Source organism: Vanellus vanellus (assembly GCF_965231255.1).
Source record: "Vanellus vanellus genome assembly, chromosome: 13".
In the NCBI taxonomy this organism is placed as follows: Eukaryota; Metazoa; Chordata; class Aves; order Charadriiformes; family Charadriidae; genus Vanellus; species Vanellus vanellus.
This window is the reverse complement of record NC_138918.1, coordinates 7,033,346-7,049,108: the sequence shown is the minus strand read 5'-3', so window position 1 is coordinate 7,049,108 and position 15,763 is coordinate 7,033,346.

Here is a 15,763-nt window from a genome sequence, read left to right as displayed (position 1 = left end):
CCCACTGGCACCGCACTACTTCGCTCGGACCCTGCGCACGCCACCAGCAGCTAGCCTCCATCACTGCCTCCATCGCCATCTCCATCATCCACTAGCAACCTCCACTGCTGTTTCACAGCGGAGCATCTGGTTTTATCGATTTGTAATTAATCTTTGCACACATGGATGATCTCCAGGCAGGACCGAAAGGAGAAGCACATGGGGATGTTGCTTTTAGGGATGCACGTGTGCAGAGGGAGTCTCCCCTGCCTGGGTACCACCCCTACAGATGTGGACAGCCAGGACGGCATTATCAAGTATCCCGGCCATGCCATCCCATTCCCCCTCTGTTTCTCTCATCTTTTAGGAGCAGTGGGTGCTGGCAGCCATGCTCCCATGGCGATGGGTGGGCAAGTGACAGCCAGCAGGTTTGACGCCAGTGCTGGGGCTGGTGGCTGACAGGCAGGACGGTACGTCCATCCTCGCACCACCCTCCACAAGACAGAGCAGACGAGAGCAGGGCCCTGCACCCATATCATCTGCCATTTCCAAGGGGGCTTCGTTAGTCCATCCTCTTCTAAGAGCTTTTAATTACGGTATTTAATGGCCAGGCTTTGGAGACAGCATCTCTGGGCAGATGCCAGCTTACTCTCCCCAGGAAGGGAGGCTGCCACGTCAAAGCACGAAGGCAATGCCTGCCCAGGCAGGGGGCCAGCGCCGGACCCCCGGAGCAGCCAGGTGTGAGCCAGGACCAGGGCACGCAGCATCCCGCCCCACAAACCCGCCGCCAAGGCAGAGAGCAGGCAGGAATCCTGCTCTGCCGGTTCGTTGTTGAAGCAAACCCTCCACAGGGAGGATGCTGAGGGGTTTGGGGCGATGCTGTGGGGTGGGGATGCTCCTGCTCAGGGTTTTCCCCGCGGGAGTGGGTGCTGGCTGCATGCTGGCCAGCAAACCCCTCCTGTACATCCCCAGCAGCACTGGGAGAGCCGACAGCTGCACGCCAGAGAAGGAAGCAGGTTTGGGTGCAAGAGCACAAAACAAGTTCTCGAGACCAACAGCTTTTCTAAAAGAAAAAGCTAAACATGATGGTAAGATAGAAAAAAAAAAAAACCAACACAAGAGCTGGCAAGGTGACAGCCGGAGTCAAACTTCCTTTTAACCTGATTTTTAGAAGCTGCTCAGGTGCCTTTTAAAACCACAGCGTTTATTTAAAAGGCACCAGCTGGAAATGTCAGACTGAGTCCCACACGCAGACCTCAGGCCCCCAGAAACACCGTGCGGCGCCGGCAGGCTCCCATCGCACGGATGGGTGCTCAGCCACAGCCGCACGACAAAGACCACAGGAGAAAGAGCCCTGGAAAATGCTGTTTTCTGGGGAGTTTCTGAGCAAAGCCCTGGCCCAGGCTCTGCTGGAGAGGAGGCTCGGCGAGGAGGCTTAGCCACAGTGCTCTTAATCCAGCCACCCTGACAAACACAATCAGCATCTGAGCGGCTTCCCCAGCGCAGCCAGGAGCCTGGAGCACCCGCGGGGCCAGATCCGACCCCGGGGCAGGCAGGAGTGCAACCAGTGGCCGGGGAAGCCCTTTACTATCAGCGCTTCAAATCTAAGACAGCTGCAGGAGGAAGGGGAAAATGGTTTAAAAGCTTTTCTAAATTCCACCCCCCCCCCCGGCGTGTTTTGGGGGCTGCGGTTTCCCCCGGCCAGAGTTATTTGCCATAAATGCTCCCCGGGGAACCATGGCACCCTGGAAAGGCAGTGGGGCACCAGAGGGGATGAAACCATCTCCGTCGGCGGCTTGCAGCACTCTCCCTTTAACCTCCGGTGGGATTTTGGAGGGATGCAATGGGAGGATTAAATACAAGCAAGAGAGTGCAAGCAGATCCAGAGGAGAGGGAAGGGTTGGTGGTCCGAGCAGACAACTGCAGCAGGGTTTGATTTATCAGAGGGTGCAATAGGTCTGGCTGCAGGTGCGAGCAGTGAAAATCAGGCAGTTCACAAGTCCTGGCTGTCAAATAAATCAACTGTCCCAAGCCCAGGGATGGGAGGTGAGCTCAAAACCACAGGTGTGACATGGCAAGATAATTACTCATGCATCTCCCTCGCACCACTTTGGAAAGGGCTGCAAGGGAGAGAGCAAGCATCCACCCTCATGAAGAAGAGACCCCCAAACCTGCTCCTCACTGCAGTGCAACGACAGCGGATCGCTGACTCTGGTAGCTCACAGACCCCCAACATTCCACCCACAGAGATGGGACCACATCCTAAACACTGCAGCCAGATGGGTCATCCCACTCCTCTCCTGCCTGCACCCTTTGGGTGCTCCTCACTCCCCATCACCGTGGGGAGAGCCCCACCACTGGCTAATCACCTCCTCACCACCACGCCAGCTCCACTTCCCCACGTAAGCCAGCCCTGGGGGTTAAGCCTGGATGGAGGAGGATTTAGAGGCAGGATTCTAAATTGCATTGCCCAGCTCAGCGATTTGCAATTGCTTCTGCTCGCTCCAACGTTTCCCTTCCCATATCCGACCACCGCGGGGGGTGTGTCCAGCTTGGCCCCACCGATGCATCCACTTTGTCTCCCACTTGGACATTTGATGGCAAAAGGCTACTGGAAGGTCTAAATTCATCCAGGCTGGGACCCACATCCCCAGCAGGGCAACAGCACTCAGCCCACCATGACTGCTGTCTCTCCCACGCCTTGCACATCCTCGCCAGCATCCACAGCGGTCACTACCCGGTGCCCTGCAGCCCCGGGAATCACGAACTACCCGTAGAAGATGCACAAAAGGCAGCCAAATTGTTATTAACGGGTTTAAGTTCCCTCTAGGAGGAATCCCCTTCACTCTGCTGGTAATATTTAGAGGGCTGCAGATTTAAAACCACTGAGCTAAGCACGTCCTTAGAGAGGAGATTAATGCCACCATATCATTCAAGAGACAACCATGAGCTTAAGACAGAAGAGCTTGCTTTGAACATTAAAAAGTAACTGGCGTGAAAAACCTGCCTTTAAACACCTACCTCTGCACCGCTGCCTTTATCAGCTCTGAATGGCAGCAATCCCAACTGCAACTGGAAATATCTGCAAAGAATTGGGAAAACTGGCATGGGAGAAGAGCCACCAAAGGTGCAAAGGACCCTGTCCCCATGACCTCCCTCTCCAGCCAGGGCCGGATCTACTGGCCAACAGAAGGCACAATCAGGAGATGAACTCCTTTGCTTCGGAGCGCGGTGGTGTGACAACGCACACCAGTATCAAAGCACAGGAGGCAGCAGGTCAGAGCTGCCTGTGCATCACACCAAGGTGCTCCTCAAGCAGGGACTGAAGCCCTACGTCAGAGGGGACAAAGCTGCAAGCTGGTATAAAAGCTTCAACTGCTGCAAAACTGGAGATTTTCCTGTCGCTCCCCACTTACTGACAACCCGGGTGAGCCTTTAGGATGGGCCCAAAGAGACACAGATGGAAGGCGGAGCTGTATGGATGTCCAGCTGCGTCCTGCCAGGCTGCAAACCCAGAGTGTCCAGGCAGGGGAGAGGGATGCAGAGCAGACAGAGAGAGGAAAACGAGCAGAAGGACAGAAATGAGCAGAAACGAGCTCGTCCCGGCTGCCCGCTCTCGCTGAGTCTGCCCATGTGCCACCAGGGCAGTTTTATAATGCCAGATAAGGAGTGTCTTAGCGGTAGATTACACGGGCTGCTTAAGCGCTTTGCAAACAGTAGTTACAACACACCAGGGAAAAAAAAAAAAAAAACAACCTGCTTCTGGCAGGGGGACAGCCCCAGCGCCACTTTCTTAAGGACACCAGGGTTTCCCCAGTACCCAAAAGATGCAAAATTAAAGAAGGACAATGGCAACCCTGGCATCTGCCCTCGGGACAGGCAGCAGCAGGCAGGGGCAGGCAGCCACCGGCGCTGCTCCCCCCAAACCCACCTGGCTCGGCTTCTTCCTGCTGTGCACAGGCTGGACAGGAGCAAACACAAGGGAATATTGGGAAAATTTATCCCTGATCTATTCAACATCTGGAGCATTTGGATCCCAGGGGAACTTCAGCAGGAAAATCCTCCCTTTTTCTCAGCACTTTATTTAAGATTTGATTTATAAAGCCTGGCCAGAAATGATCAGTTGGAGCATCCACCTGAATTGCTGCTGCTGAACCAAGTTTATTCTCTGGAAATAAAACTCCAGCTCCGGCTGCCCACCACCTGCCCGCTCCTGCAGGAAAGAAACCAAGATAAGTGATTCGCTCAGCAAAAGCGGTCAAAGATTTTCATGTAAAAAGTTATTTTTGGCCAAAGTGTCTAGCTCTGGAAGAGATGTTTTTCACCCAGAAAGCCCCTTTAGCACTTCAGTTTTACGCCTTCCTTGAGTTTCCTTCAAAAAAACAATCGTGAAAATGTTTCTTTCCCTGCAGAGGGATGGAAAGGCAAAGTTTGGTGTGTGGCAAATCACTGCAAATATTTGATGAATTTTTAGGGGAGAAAAAAACCCAAACAAATGAAAAAAAAAAAAACACACGGAAAACCCTGAAGAACCAGGTGAGGTTTCTGGAAGCCTATGATTAAAACTTTTTCCATGGCAGAGCAGCGGCAAGTCCGACTGGTGGGGCTTTTAAGACCAGCTTTAGCAAAACCCACATCTTAACCCCGCTCCCCAGGTTCTGCCCCTGCTAACTCCCTTCTCCCAGCCCCTTCCCCAGCCCCGAGGTGCTGCAGCCCCCCACCAGAGAGGCTGTACAGAGGAACCCCCCTGGGGACGTCACCCCACTTCTGAACCTTGGGCATCGGTGGGTGAAAGGTGGCAACGGTGGCTGGAAGGTAGCACTGGTGGCTGCCACCTGCCTTGTCCCCAGCACCCTGATCTGGAAGAGCACCTCTCTGTGCTCCCCCCCATCTCCCAACAGCCACACGAAATCAGTCTCCTCCATAAACTAGGCCAGCAATTAGCAGCAGTCATTAGCTTTCCTACGCTCCAGGGATGCAGGGCTGGGCAGTTGAGCCCCCGACAGCGATGCTCCCCAACACTGTCCCAACCAAACACCCTGACACGCCGCAGCCAGCTTATGGTTCAGACCTTGCCACTGACTCCCTCAAAAAAAAGCCAGAGCCCTTTGCAGGTTACTCCTCTTCACGGGTATTTTTTGCCCTTGAATCCTCGGGAACAGCCTCCCTCAGAGCTGAGGGAATTCTCCCAAACCTTAATTGAAAGAGGCGCTTAACGAGGAGAGTTTCTTTTGTCTGTTAATTGAAACAGGTTCTTACTGACAAAACTCTCCATGAATTTTAAGTGGGTTCGCAGGGGGGAGGAAATCCACTCAATGAATCGGGTTTTCCTGCTTTGAAATAGGCTGTGTTGGTTCCTGTGGCTCTCCCAAGCACCAGAGAGCCTTTCTGGATAAGCAGGACCTGAATCCCAAGTATTTTAAAAAGAAAAAGGTCAAGGGAAAAATAATCTCATGTGAATTTTTATATTTCACCAGAACAGCAGACGGTGCTCTCACCAGCAGGTTGCACGAGGACTCCTACCCCAAAAAACACTGACTGAAAATCCCTCAACACCACCTTTTGCTGCCTCCGACACTTTGCTTGGCCAGATCTTCCCCGCAGAGATGCTGGTCCTGCCACAAGCGCCAGGGTGATGCTCCATCATGGAGAGCAGCGATTCCCCCTCCTTGGCCACAGCAGCGCTGCGAGCCCCATGGGACGAGCAAGCTGCTTCGTTTTCTTGACATCTTCCCATTATGGTGAATTTGAAGACAGTAGGATAGCAGCTCCATCCTACCACAGAAGAACCGCCAGCTGTTCTGAGGAGTGCAGGCTACCCTGCCGAGCGCTGACCTGGCCCCAAAACAGCACTTTTGCAAAGCTGCCTCCAAAAAGCCACAGCACGAACCAGCTCACGGAGAGCAACCAACCCTCCAGCAACTGCGTGCAGGAGAAATGCCCGCAAGGATAGAGCATTGCACGAGCTGCCCCCTCCTCCCAGGGGCTCCCAAGGATGCTCCTGCTGGACTGCATCCATTCTGCCTGATGCCCCGATGCTTTGCTGAGCTGCAGCCGACCTCTGCTTCCCCCACAGACAGACCCCGCTGGGAGCCCAAAGCACCCATGGGGCTGGGTGCTCGCAGCCAGCATTGAATTAGGAGAAAGGTAAGGGCAGGCGTGCTCTGGTGACGGCTCCCAGGGTGGCAGATCCTTCGGGGAAGGGCTGCGCAGCACACGGCCGGGATGCTCCCAGGGCCAGCATGCTCCAAGGTCGCGGCCGGGCCAGGCGGAGGTCAGATCTTTTATTAGACGAACGGACACCGTTGGAAAAACCGACACATTTTGAGCACGCAGGCATTCCTCGGGCCCAAGAGGACATCTGTTTTTTCCTGAAGGTATTAGTCAGGCTAATAAAAGACATTACCTTTGCATGCAAACTTTGCCACCCTTAAAAAGTACCAGAGGCTGCAATGCTCACCAACCCGGGAGAAATGCAGAGAGCAGGAACAGGCGCAGAGTTCAGGAGACACTTGCAAGATCTGTTTTGTTTTCACCCTCTAAGACACCTCTGGTAAAGCCCACACTTGCCCCCTGCAAACAACAGCATCGGGGCCGCTGGCACCCGAGCTGCCTCCTGCCTCCCCGATTTCCAGATCTGTGTCTGAGGTTGCACAAACGGAGCAGCATTTCTCCGGGAAGCCTGGTGCTTTAGTTTATCTGCTCCCAGGCTACAGCATCAGCCCTGTCCTCCCCTTCTCCTCTGCAGGGCCTCAAGGCAAAGAAAATGCTGGAGGAACCAACCTCCGATGCCCCACCTGCCCCTCCATCCCCGTGCTGCACTGCCTGCCCCATGCACACCAGCTCGTGGTTTCAGCCAGCGAGAGCTAATAAACCACAGGTAACACATGCTGCTTCACATCCCACCGGCCAGCTGGGCCAGGAGACCAACTGCCACACATCACTCCTGGTCTCTCTACCTGGGGACATTCCCCATTTAGATGGGCTCCCGCGTCCCAGTCATCAGGCAAAGCATCCCCATCCTGTGCCGGGTACCGCGCATGGCCTCCCTCCCTCCCTCCCTCCCTCCCAGCCTCGATTCCCCTCTCCGACATAAATCCACGAGGCCAGCAGTGCACCAGTGCAGCCAAGGGATGAACCGAGGCTGCTGGAGGAGATATAAAATGGCCTGAACTGTACATTTAGACTTCAGGCACCAAGAGCATTTTGCAGCTGTATTTCAGGACTGAGCTGTTAACTCTTTTTAACGCATCCCTTTTTTCTAAGCTGGTACCACTGCTTCAGGCTCCAAGCCCTGGCGTTGCAGGGCTGTATAAGGCTGTGAAGAAGCAGACAGTGGTCAGGAAGGAAGGGGGATACTCAGCGAGATGCTCACAAGTAGCCAGAAGGCATTTGGGTTCTGCCCAACAGGAGGCAGAGGAAAGAGAGCAGCATGCTGCCCTGAGGAGCAGGGACACCCTGGGGGCTGTCATCCTTCCAGACCATACGCAAAGCCATCGGTCAAGACACACATATCCCTGCGTGGCAGAGGGAGCTGAGAGGGACACCCCTCGCTGTACATCCACCTCTCAACATGCCCAAGCCCAGAGAGACAGAAAACACTTCTTCCCTGCTTTACATCAGTGATGAGATTTCCAAGACATTTTGGGTTCCTTGTCAACAAGAGGGCAAAGCCCATGGTAGAGAGCCTTGGTTTCTCCAAAAGACCTGCATCTCCATGGCTTTGGACCAGACCAGCAGCAGGACTGACCTCCAGGCATGCCCCCCTCTTAAATACCAAGGCAGCTCCTCCTGGAATACCTCACCTTCAGGAATCTCTTGACTTTCTTAAACCCCTCCAGGAAGGTTCAGACCACCTGAAGGTAGCACTGAGGATCTCAGCCCTTTTCTCGGGCAGAGGGCTGCAGCAAGGTCCTGCTGCTTTAGGGGAGGACACAGCAACCGAGGTGCTCCCAACACCAGCCTCCGCACCGCCCAGCCGGCAGTCACGTGTGGGATTTACGGCTCAATATTGATTTGTCTTCTGCAAGCTCTGCCATTACAGCCGGTGGCTTTTGCAGGAAAATAACATGAATCATAAGCTACAGGCCGCCCTCTCCCCGCGTCCGCGTTGCATGACTCACCGAGCCCTTCCAGGGGTCCTGGTGCAAGAGCTGTCCTGTTCCTCCACACCTGGGGACGAGTGTCGAGGGGGGGTGCAGGTGGCACCATCTCCTGTAGGCACTTGGGGACTGAGTCATCACAGCTCCTGAGGTTTGTGAGGTGGTCTCCAGGAAAGCAGCATCATGCTTTCCCTCCACCTGGGTACTCCTTCCCCCGTCTCAGGCTCCAAAGCCACCGGCACACGCATGACAATGGCACACCATATAAATGTACAAAGCAATGCCACCACCTCAGCCAAAACCATACAAGGAAGCCAACAGCATTCCTGAGGTCCTAAAGTGCCTTCAAGAGTAGGGCTGGAAACATAGGTGAGATGGATTGGGAACCCCAGCCCTCCGTGGCCATGAAGCAATCTCAAGATATAGGAGCTTAATAGCTTGCTTCTCTCTCTGCCTTAAGTCTAGCCTCATTCTAGCAGGCTTTAACCTCAGCCAAAAACATAAAAACAACTCAATAAAGTACATCTAGGAGGTAAAATTCCACAAAACCCCTTTTAAGCAAAGCTCTCCATGACCGTGCCCCAGAGCACGAAGAGCCAAGAGAGCAGCTCCATCTCAAACACCCAGCCAGAAGCCCCCCGAGACGGGATGCTCAGCAGGACCACGGCCCTCTGTCCCCAGCCCAGACACGCAGAGATGTCCCCAAAACCAAACCTGGTTATAAAAGCCAAAGCCTGCAGGCGGACAGGGGCAGGCGGTGCCGGTGACACTCTGCAGCAGGGACACGCTCGGCCATGCCATACTTCACCATGACACGCTACTGAAAAAAGCATTAATCATTCCCCCTTTGCTCCAGCCTAGTTTTCGACCTGTGAGGCATCTTTTTTCTTCTGTTTAAATTACCACCAACAGCACATTAAAGGTGTCCTGTTCTAGAGTACTGATGGCGTTGCACAAGAAAAAAAGAGGGGAAAAAACCCAAAACAACCTGTAATAAAAAGTCTGTTTGGCTGCGATGGGTTTTCCATCCCCACCCAAACACAACCAGACCAGATCTGACCCATCAGCTTCCCAAAGGCGCAGGAAGCAGGAGAGCCTTCACAGAGCTTTCCCGCCAGCATCCATGCCCCATGCTAGCGCTCCAAGTGGGAAGGGAGGAATTTGGGGGCTGCGGCTGGCATGGCACGCACCAGCACTGAGCGAGGTGACCCTGCAGGGTGGCTTGGGGACCCGTAGGATGATAACACGGGAGGTCCTGGCTTCCCCACACCCATGCACGGATGCCCCAGACGTGGATGGGTGTCAGGAAACTCGAGCATCACCATTGCTTTCACCATCCTTGCCAAAAAGAAGCGCTGACATGGACGAAGAGAAGATGCTCGGCCATCCCGCCACAGGCCAGCGAGCTTGTTGGTTTTTTTTCCTGCCATATAAAGCCCCGCACGTTTTTTCTATTGTTTAATTTCCTTCTTCTCCACCCACGGCAAGTTCACTCAGAAGCAAGGAACTTATTTCCTATTGAATTCGTCCTGGTTGTTTTATTTGGAAAAGGACGACTTCCTCGGCCAGGGTCCCCATGCACAGGAGAGAGGAGCAGGCACGGGGCAGCTCGCTTCCCCATCTGCACCAGCCCAGCCCTGGTAAAAAACACTCTTGAGATTAAAGTAACAAAGATGCTGCTTTGCTGCAGGAAGAGCTGCTGTTTCAAGGCTGTCGGTGACAAAGCTGCATTGCAAGGCGCCGGCTTCCCAACCCTGCGTGTGCTGGTAGAAGACCAGCCCCATGGTGTGCTGTGGTGGCAGCCAGCCGGGACCGTGGGAAGGGAGAGCCACGCACGGCTTTGGGATGCAATGGCAGTGCTGGGAGCGAGCACCAGCCTCGGAGGGAAGCGGAGCCTTCCAGGTGATGCCAAAAGGTGGCCAAGCTGGCTTCTGCACCGCCAGGCATCACGGGGACGGCGATGGAGGCAAAAAAACCAAAAGACTTGGGGGAAAAAAAAATAAATACAGCTATGCATGAAAGGCCCAGGAGTTCAGCGGTGGCTGGATAAATGTTAGGACCCCTTCCAGAGGGAGTGATAAGGTGCTTTACGGGGACTCCAGCTAGACTGGACAAGCCACGCCGTGCAAAAGGCGTGCACCATCAAACCAGCTCTCGGCCGCACTGCCCCAATCTCCTTCAATCTTTTATTATTTTTAACTAACGCCACTTACGCTCCTCCAGCGTGGGGACGCTTTAGGCCTCGCACCCCTCGCCCTCGGCGCCCGGACTGCAGCTCGGCCCCGACTTTTCGGGCGGCAGCCACCAGCCCTCCCTCCCTCCCTCCCTCCCTGCCTGCCCGCCGCCCAGGGGGGGTGCCCGGGCCGAGGGCATCCCGGCACGGCTTCGCCGCCTCCTCCTCCTCCACAGCCCCCGGTTCGGCGCACCGGAGGAGGGAGAGAGGGAGGGCGGGCTGGGAAGCCACGGCGGGGGGACGCGAGGCCTGATGGAGCCCAGGCGAGGTGGGCTCCGGGGCAGGCCCCGCCGGACCCCCGGCTCCGGGTAACCTGCCGAGGGGAAGGGGAGGGTCGGCGCAGGGAGTGGGGGGGGAGAGATCACGTCGTGCCCCGGCGTGGAGGGGGACGAGAAGGGCGGCGGGGCCCGGCTCCCCCCAACCCGGCTTCGGCGGGTCCCGGAGCCCGCGCTGCCGCCCGCCCTTTGTCTGCACCGCCGCCGCCGCTCGGCCCCGCTCGGCTCCTACCTGCCTGCCCCGGCCGGGACCGCAACGCTCCGCCAGGCCGCCGCCGCCCGCTCGGCTCCGCCGGGCCCGGCCCCGCTCGGCGCGTCCCGCCCGCCGCCTCCCCCGGCCAGGCACCGCCCCGCCGCCCGGCCCCGGCCCCGGCTGCACCGCCCCCGGGGGCCGCGCTGGGCCGGGCAGGGCGGGATTGCAGAGAAGACAGGGCTGGCGGCGGGCGGAGGGGGGGCGGCTCGGCATCCCCGCTGCCGGCGGGTTATGCTCCCCGGGGTATGGCTCCGGTTATCCCCCGGCTATAGCACGGCTCCCGGCCCCGCGGTGAGAGCCGCCTCCGGTGGCTGTGGTGTCGGGGCACGGGGGATGACCGTGAGCTCTGCCGTCGTCTCCCGGTGGAGGGCTCCTGCCATGCCTCCCCCCCGGGAGGGAGTGTGATGATCGACCCAGCCATGCTCCCACCGGGTCGCTGCTCGCACCGCTGTCCCCGGGGCCAGCGCGATGGGTTGTCCTGGATTGTAAGGCCCAGGCAGTGCCTTTGGTGTCACTGAGGTGCCAGGCTGCTGTCTCCCACCGAATCACAGAATCATTTAGGTTGGAAAAGACCTTTAAGATCATCGAGTCCAACCGTAAACCTAACACTGCCAAGTCCACCACTGAACCATGTCCTTAAGGGCCACACCTACACATCTTTTAAATACCCCCCGAGAGTCCTTTTATCGTTCTCTCAGTGTGCGTGCACCCTTCGTGACAGATTGCTGAAGCCAGTTCAGCCCAAAGTCATCCCCGTCCTCCTCCCCAGTCGCAGAACCCAGGCGTGATTTCAGAGCGCCGGTTCATCTCATCATTTCAGCTTTTCCACCCTGACTCCCAAGCTCAAGGTACACATCTGAGTCACGGGCTGGCTGTCCTTGGACTTGCAAGCGCACACACAAAATTCCCTTCATTCCTCCAAGAGGGGAAAAAGGAACCTGAAATGGCTCAGCCGCTCCCCTCCTGCCCCTGCCCTCCCCATGGAGGCTGCCGGGGGCTCTGCCGGCATGCAGAGACGTGCTCCGGTCCACGTTAAGCGCCAGCACGAGCTGCCTGGGTCTGTCTCACCACCTGCGTGAGAAGGGATGCTGTGCATGAAGAAGACCCCACCAGGTTTCGTGTTCAGCCCCTGGGGACAAGTTTTGTGCCCAGCCCGTGGGGATGAGATGCGGCAGAAGGTCTGTTGGGTTTGGCTTTGGCAGCATGCTCAGGGAGAGCTTCCGACTTAACGGGAGGAGAGGAAGCAATTTCAATCAAATGAAACAGGCAGATAAACAAACAAAAACAAAAGAAGAAAGGAAATCATAGGGAAGGAGACACAAAAAATTTCAGACAATTATGGCTGCAAATTTTCTAGCACACTCCAAAGCATTCATTGAAGTCAAAGACTTCTTATCCTTAAACTTTTCACTTCCCTCACAAGCCTTTTCTCTGAAGATCTCTGAATATCTTGCCTAAGCCAAAGTTACTTGAAAGCTCAGAAAACAAAAAAGGACAACCAGGAAGTTTTTAAACTGTGAACTGCTGCAAAGGATATTAAAGGTGGGGGTTTTTTTCAGCCTTAAAGGATTTGCAAACTCAGCCTGAAAACGTATCTGCACCAGGAATGGCTTTCTGAGGCCATGCTAACATCCGTCAAGAGTTTTAGCAGAGGAGATTCATGCACAAATCATTGAGCAAAAAGCCAGCAATGAGTAATCAAAGGCATGCATCCAACCCCGAGGACAATCTGCAGAATCCGCAATCTCCAGTGGTAAAGTTTTCCACTGAATAATTACTTCAGAGAAAAAGGAATTTGTTGAATGCTTGGTCTGGCATTTGCTAATACATTTTTTTTAAAGAATGACCTACTGCCTGGAAACAGAAGGCTGCTCAGAAAAGCACTGGTATTTATTAACACCAGCTCTGCCATTTTACATGAGTATCAGGTAGCTTCCCCCCCCCCCCTCTATCTTCTGTTTGCAAACACAAAGGAAACCAGTTCCTTTCCTGCATGCTTTAACTTAGAGGCTCTTCTTCAGCACATCTGTCGGAAAGAAGTTCAGCGCTTCCTCCGCATTGTCTCCAATTTATTAATCAACACTTTCAGCTCCCTACTGAGTTACCGCCAAATTATGGTCCCCTTGAAGTCCATGGCAGCACTTCCACCGACTTCATTAGGACCAGAAACTGGCTCTTGAAGTCTCTGCCAATTCCTTAAGTGCTTTAACTTCAGCATTGGAGATTTCTTTTTTAATCTTCTTATGCCTGTTTCTGACACATCATTTTACATGTGTGCATGCACAAACTGCCTTTCTGAAACTAAAAATGGCCTTAAAAGCGAATGGAAAAGTTTGCTTTTTTTTCTCTGTTTTTACCTGTGAATGACTGCATTTAGGGTCCTGAATTTCTCTTTGCTGGGGCTATAAGAGGAAAGATGCCATTTTGAGGGGCCTGGAGCTGTCACCCACCAGTCCTGTGACAGCCGCAACCGCAGACCCTGCTCAGCACCAGGCAGAAGGCAAGAGTTCAGTCTCTGGGGAGAGTTTTGGCCTCTTCCAGCTCCAGTCTCTGTTTTGAGGCCACCTGTGAGGCCACCAGTAAGGCCACTGGACCAGTGGCATGTGGGAACGAGATGCAGTGAATCCAAAAATTCCTGCTTGTGGGAAGCCCGGAACTGAGGGCTTTGCAGGTCAGGTCAGTTGTGTCCCACTGACCCCTCTCAGCCAGGACCAGTTTACACCAGGGCCAAAGTCCGGCAGGAGAAGAGGTCAAGAGCAGCATTTGCATTTGCCTTGGCTCTTGGGCTCCTTTTTTGTTTAGTCACTGGCTGAGTTATGAAATCCGCCTGCAGCGTCACTGTGTCTGTGGGTTTCCCATGGGCTGGAGAGGCTATTACTAAGGAGCAGCTGGAATGTTAATTACCCAATAAGGAACTAAGTCGGGGGGATTTCTCAAAGCAAATACACATCGTCTCTGGCACTGACCCCACCGCGGCCTGAGCATCCTTCCTGGCCAGGCTGGGGGATGCAATCCTTGCAGTCCCTGCCCAGTGCCTCCTTTCTTGCTCATCCCAGCCCGGGAAGGTCCTCAGCGCTGTCCTCAGCAGCTAGGACAGCCTGGCCAGAGATGGCATTCGAGCCCCAGGGACATTTTGCAGGGCAGGCAGTTCCCTTGCAGACACACCAGGACTGGTGCAAAGCAAAGAGAAAGGGAAGAATTCATCCCGGGAAGTAGAGAAAGCCCCATCCTGCACAGAGCCTGGAGGGACTGGGAGCAGCCTTCCTCCCAGCTGCTCCGGGGCTGAGGGCCGCGTTGGATTTTGAACCGTTGGGTTGGGATTTTTTTAGAAGCTCATCTGGTTATTTCAGCCTGGTATCCCGTAAGTGGAGGCTTGCACGTTTCCTTGCCTCTGGCTTGCATCTCTTCCAGGCTGGTGTGAGCTTTGTGGAGGATCGTCACAGCCTGCCCTGCTCCTTGGGGAGAAACCCAACCTGCCCAGCTCAGGCTGCCCGTGCCACCCTTCACCATCCCCACAGCTCCTTCTCAGATGGGTCAGCCGCAGCCACTACGGCACACGTGGCCCAACGCAGGCTGAGCGCTGCAGTTCTCGCCTGCTGCTAGACCTTTCCTTCAAATCAGGCCACAGCAGGTGTCACTGGAGCCCCCGGCTGGAATTACAGCAGTCCCGCCAATGTATATTTTAAAAGCCTCTCCTTCAATATTTAAACAGGAAGATCCCTGATGCAGGAGCAAACTGCTAACGAAGAGAGGAGCGGGTGAGGATGGCCCACAGGGTCAAGACAGGCATTATGGTGGCACCTGTGAGCACAGAGATCTTTCCTGGGGAAGAAGCCCAGCACAGAAGGGTGCAGGGGAGTAGGAAGCCTTACAGACCAAACCTCTTCTCCCTGGTGGCAGCTGAGATGTTTGCATCCTGGAGGGACCTGGGGTGGGCCCCTCACTACAGGAAGACATTGGACCTGGGAGGGACTTTTTTGGGCCCCTCACTACAGGAGAGACATTGAGGTGCTGGAGCATGTCCAGGGAAGGGCAACAAAGCTGATGTGCTCTATCTGGAGCACAAGTCTTATGAGGAGCAGCTGAGGGAACTGGAGTTGTTTAGTCTGGAGAAAAGGGGGCTCAGGGGAGACCTTATTGCTCTCGACAGCTGCCTGAAAGGAGGTTGTAGCAAGGGGGGAGGGTTGGTCTCTTCTACCACATAACAAGCAATAGGACAAGAGGAAATGGAATCAAGTTGCGACAGGGGAGGTTTAGATCGGATATGAGGAAAAGTTTCTTCACGGAAAGGGTTGTCAAGCATTGGAACAGGCTGGTGGTGTCACCATCGCTGCAGGTATTTAAAAGACAAGTAGATGTGGTGCTGAGGGACATAGTTTAGTGGTAACTTGGAAGTTAGTTAATGGTAGGACTTGAAGATCTTAAAGGTCTCTTCCAACCAAAAAGATTCTATGATTCTATAATGTTTGGCCAGAGAAAGGAAAAGGTACCCAGAAAGACATCAGCCTTGCTGGACTTGTGGACGCTGCCCTAAAAACATGCAGCACCCCAGAGCTGCGGAGCTGACGGGCGTGAGAGAGGGATCAGGAGATTCCCATGGGCCAGCAGCAAATGCTGTCAGTCGAGCAGAGGTGCTGGACGCTCCCTGACGATGTGTTTTCAGGCTTTGGGACTGCAAAATCCCACTAGCGGGGCCGTTACAAGGAGCCTCCCTCGTACATCTGCAGCCATCTGCTTCTCCTCTGGTTGGACCAGCTCTGAACACAGCTCCTGGGTGGAAATCTGAACTCCCTTCCCCACCTAGGCATCCACGGGTGGGCCCCTGTGGCTCTGAGCTCTCTGCTTCCCGGAGGGCCAAAACATTTTTCCAAACGGCTTTGATGTATCCCATCTTTATTCTCCTGAGCCTTTTTTAAATCAG